General features: G+C 43.2%; 2 non-coding genes across 2 annotated transcripts; both read right to left on the bottom strand.

The window, feature by feature from the left end:
* Positions 1–1,622: 1,622 nt before the first annotated feature.
* trnap-agg (transfer RNA proline (anticodon AGG)) lies at positions 1,623–1,694 on the bottom strand. Its single transcript has one exon. It is a non-coding gene; the product is annotated as a tRNA-Pro (tRNA).
* Positions 1,695–1,993: 299 nt separating this feature from the next.
* Positions 1,994–2,065, bottom strand: trnap-ugg (transfer RNA proline (anticodon UGG)). Its single transcript has one exon. It is a non-coding gene; the product is annotated as a tRNA-Pro (tRNA).
* Between the last annotated feature and the right edge of the window lie 3,249 nt (positions 2,066–5,314).

Raw genomic sequence — 5,314 nt, 5'->3', positions numbered from 1 at the left:
ACGAAACGATGTCACTTAACACTGAATACAGAACTCTAGATGAGTGTCGTGCTGCTACAGCTAAGTTATTACGAGTAATCTACTCGATATAGCGAATGAGTGTTGGCTTCACTTAACACAGAGTATAAACTCTAGGTGAAGAGAGATGCGCTGCTAGCACTCAGAGTTATAACTTTTCAAGCAGTGCGTTCCACACAAAAACGAATGTTACTTTAGGTTAGAGCGAACTAACTCCCGTAGTACATAAGCGTTACTTACCTGAGTTCCATGTACAGTATCAGTTCAGCTAACTCCACACCGAGTAATCTCTGGGTGGGAAATGAAGAAAATCCAGTAACAAACACAGCTTTTCTGGCTCATTCTCACACCAAGCGCACTCTAGGTGAATTTGGTTACCAGATCCCTCTGGGATACTCACAGCCCGTAGTGGACGAATAAAATTTGTAGCTCCGACACCAAGTGTCGCCGGGCTGAACTATCGGTCTTGAAGGCGAGACGAGAAAAGAGGAAGACTGCGTGAATCACAGGTGTATTATACAGTAAGTGACATCACTGCAGGGGGTCACGTGTGACTAATTTGGTATAAAATATCTCGGTCTGAAGCGCGCACGCACGGGATTATCCACTACTATGCACCGCCCTGGCGGTCAGGAGATACAAAACATAACATGCACACGTGAATTCACAAAATGGTGACTGCAATACAATTAGCCACGAGTTTAATGCAGCTAGCAAGCTGGGCTTCATTTACACACACACACGCTTGAGCATACTCAGCAAAACTTCGCTACAACTTTCAAACTTTAACATACTTTTTTTCTGAAATCTGGACTTACTGTATATTAAAGAACTATTACAATCACTGAACAAAATGAAGTGCACACATACCAGAAAATGGGGAGAAATAACCACGAGAGTGATGAAGTGATGTTTTCTCAGTGAGAACTTTTTACTGGAATGAGAAAAACACAGCGATTTCCCCAGCATCACTAGTGGAGGAAAAAGTGGATCAAGACCTGTGTCATGGATAACACTACATAGATAATAAACCTTAAATTTTAACAATTTAGAATCAACAAAACAATGGCTGAATTGAATGTTTTTTTTACATTTTAACCCCTTTTTTATATAGTGCAAATTTTTACTATTTTTAAACAGCATGACAGTGCATTATCATTTTAACTTATCACAGTAGCATTTGCTTATGAAGCAAATATACACATGTCAGCGCATGCACGCTTGTGTGTTTATTTCCAATTGAACAGTTGGGGTTTTTGAAGTGAAAAAGTTAATTTTGGAATGACCAAAGGTACACGGACCCAATGGCTAATTTTTAAAAAATATCTCTAAATCAATCACAAAAACGTGTTTTGTTGTGCAAAGTTATTTCTTTGCTTATTTCTGATTGGCTCTTTGAGTCATATAAAACTGCTTCTGAAGGGTGGCTAAGGTGTGCATTAAATGGCAAAACTTTAACAGTTTCTACGTGGATGCCAGGCCACATTATTAAAATTCTAGAAAGCTGTTCAAGTTTTGCCATTTAATCGCCCTGTTTTATTTCCACTTGCACACTGGGATTAGAACCTTAAGAGGCAGTTGATGAATTAAACATGGGTAAACAAGGGCTCGTCCGGGATTTGAACCCGGGACCTCTCGCAACCTAAGCGAGAATCATACCCCTAGACCAACGAGCCAGCTTGGACAAATGCCAGGGCATTTCTTTGACCTCCGTGGCTTAGCGTCAAAACCATGTTGACTGGTTGCACTGGGAAGTGTATTCATGACAAAACTAAATTCAATGCAGAGCTTCATTAAAGCATTTCTAACAGTTTAAGCATGAGGTGTCATTAAAGGCATGAAAGGTATTTACATCCACATAAGCTCACCAACTTCTACCAGTGTATCAGCATGTGTTATTTTTGTTTGATCATTAGATTTTAACAGGACACTTGATAAGTTTGTGTATAGTTCAACGAAGCATTCAACTAAATGAGGGCTCGTCCGGGATTCGAACCCGGGACCTCTCGCACCCAAAGCGAGAATCATACCCCTAGACCAACGAGCCAGCAGAAACAAGAGTCTTTGTGTTACTTTGATCTGCGTGACTGACCTTCAAAACTATGTTGTCTGGTTGAGCTGGTAAGTGTGGTCGGTCCTTGCATTACAAAACTATTAAAACCTCCAGTATCAGTACACAGACTGGTTATAAAGTGCCTTTGTAACCCCATGTAATTAAGCAGAATTTACATGTTTACCAATTTAATGCCACCTTTGATTTCTAATGGACTCCTTGCACTCATGGCTTTGACTAATTTCTGTTTTCAAATAACGCATCTTGGATGTCTCCGGTTGTATTGTTTACATTCACCGGAATACGCAAAACCTACGATTTTTTGCTAGCGTGAGATTAAAGTTTTCAAGTCAGAACATTTCCAGAAACAGCTCAATAAATATTCAGAGCACTGTTGTGTTCCTCTTTGCTCTGCGTGAAGTTTAATGAAAGTTTAAGTTTTCAAAGCTTCCCAGCTCAGAGTGACCTCAGGAGGCAGTGGCTAATAAACATCTGTCGGGACCACTTTACTATTTCACCTCATACGAAGGTCTGTAGCAGACATTTCTTACCAGACCACTTGGTTGAACCATAAATCCCAGAAGGTCGGAGAAGATGACAAAGGGTGCAGTACTATTGCTTTTCAAATGGAACGGCTACAGCACTCAGGCTCCACGGCTAAGTGTGTGGGAGAGAAGAGAAAGACCGGCTGACCCAACCTCCCTTGAAGATCTTAGACTTAGACTTAGACAACCTTTATTGTCATTCATTATACACAATTGTACGCAGAACGAAATTTCGTTGCATTTTGGCTCGCACGGAATATACAGAGAAGATTATCGATACATAGTATCACAGGATTTAGATATAAAAATATATCAATGAATTATATATCAGCACAGATTAAGATTTTAAAGTATGTGATAAGTGGGAGCACAGTATTAAACAAATAAGTAATAAAAATATATAAATATATAGAAATGTAGCAGCAGGAATATTAAATATAGGTATATGGTATAGATACATAAATATACATCTACATATATATATACATATCTATAAAATAGCAGCATGAATAAGATGAAAAATAAAGTGACTTGTGAGAGTTAAAAAATTGTTCATATATATATATTTGTAAGGATAAATAATGGGTGCACAGATGGCATGTGGCTCAGTATTTCCTTGAAATCATCCAAAAGTTTTAGGAGTTCATCAGTCTAATGGCCTGGGGAAAAAACTGTTACAGAACCTGGTGGTCCTGCACCGAATACTCCTGAATCTTTTACCAGAAGCCAGCAGGGAAAACAGTCCACAGTGAGGATGTGAGGGGTCACTGATGATGTTTTTAGCACGGGATATGCAGCGCACTGATGCGAGGTCCTGAATGGAGGAAAGAGAAGTCCCGATCATTTTCTCCGCTGTCCTCACCACTCTCCTCACATTCTTCCAGTCAGAGGCGCTGCAGCCTCCACACCACACAGAGATGCAGCTCGTCAGAATGCTCTCTATGGTGCTTCTGTAGAATGTGATGAGGATGGGTGGGGGCAGGTGGACTCTCCTCATCCTGCGCAGGAAGTGCAGACGCTGCTGTGCCCTCTTGACCAGTGACGTGGTGTTTTCAGACCAGGTGAGGTTGTCTGTGATGTGCACCCCCAGGAACTTTATGCTGCTGACCACCTCCACAGCCGTGGTGTTAATGAAAAGTGGAGCGTGGCTGGGCTGAATCTTCCTGAAGTCGATGATGATCTCTTTTGTTTTATCCACGTTCAGGATCAGGTTGTTAGCACTGCACCAACCCACCAACAGCTCGACTTCCTCTCTGTAGGCCAGGTCATTGTCATCCTTGATGAGGCCCACCACTGTACAGTAGTGTCGTCCGCGAACTTCATGATGTGGTTAGTGGCAGACCTAGGGACACAGTCGTGTGTCATCAAAGTGAACAGCAGGGGGCTCAGTACACATCCTTGAGGGGATCCTGTGCTGAGGGTGATGACACTGGAGGTGTTCTGTCCAACCCTAACTGACTGTGGTCGTTCAGTGAGGAAGTCTAGCAGCCAGTTCCGCAGGGGGGTGCTGAAGCCCAGGGGTTCTAGTTTGTTCACCAAATACTGTGGAATTATGGTGTTAAATGCCGAACTGAAGTCCAGGAACAGCATCCGCACATGAGTGTTCTTCTCCTCCAGATGTGCAAGGCTCAGGTGAAGAGCAGATGAGATGGCATTCTCAGTGGAGCGGTTTGGCCGGTAGGCAAACTGGAAGGGGTCGAATGTGGTGGGTAGTCCGGAGGTGATGTGCTTCTTAACCAGCCTCTCAAAGCACTTCATCATAATTGGAGTTAGTGCAACGGGCCGGTAATCGTTTAGTGAAGAGATGTGAGGTTTTTTTGGCACTGGAATGATGACAGCGGACTTAAAACATGATGGGACTTTGGCTATATCCACTGAGGTGTTGAAAATGTCTGTTAGAACATAAGCCAACTGGTCTGCCCATTCCCTGAGCACCCGACCCGGTATGTTGTCAGGGCCAGGGGCCTTCCGTATGTTGACTCTACTCAGAGTCCTCCGTACATCAGCAATGTCAAGGCAGAGTACCTCCTCATCCTGATGGGGAACAGCTTTTACTGCAGGGGTGTTATTTAGTGCCTCAAATCTCCCAAAGAAGTTGTTTAGTCCATTTAAAAAGTCCACATCATCATCACACACAGGAGGGGCTACCTTGTAATTTGTGATTATAGTCCGTATATCGTGCCACATGTCCTTGGTGTTAGTGGAGTCATGAAAAAAGTCCTGGATTTTTTGCCCGTGAGCACGCTTTGCTAGTTTGATAGCACGGTTTAAGTTGGCTCTCGCTGTTCTCAGAGCATTCTCATCACCAGACTTGAAGGCCGAGTTTCTAGCTTTAAGCATTCTGCGTACTTCATCGGTCATCCATGGTTTTTGGTTGGCACGGGTGGTGATGGTCTTTGTGACGCTGACGTCCTCCATGCATTTGTTTATGTACGCTGACACAGTCATGGCATACTCATCCAGGTTGATGTGGTCACTGTAAGTGGCAGCTTCCTTGAACATGTCCCATTCAGTGCATTCAAAACAGTCCTGTAGTGCCTCCATAGCCCCCTCAGGCCACACCCTCACCTGCCTCACCCCAAGGGGGGTGCAGGGGGCTGCTCTGAATGCATTCTTAATGTTAGTGTAGGCCAAATCTAATGTGTTCATACCTCTGGTTGCACAGTCCACATGTTGATGGAAGTTTGGAAGAACTGTC

This window comes from Trichomycterus rosablanca, chromosome 4 (genome assembly GCF_030014385.1).
Source record: "Trichomycterus rosablanca isolate fTriRos1 chromosome 4, fTriRos1.hap1, whole genome shotgun sequence".
Taxonomy (NCBI): Eukaryota; Metazoa; Chordata; class Actinopteri; order Siluriformes; family Trichomycteridae; genus Trichomycterus; species Trichomycterus rosablanca.
Note: the sequence above shows the minus strand (reverse complement) of the source record. Positions and strands in the feature narration are given on the sequence as shown.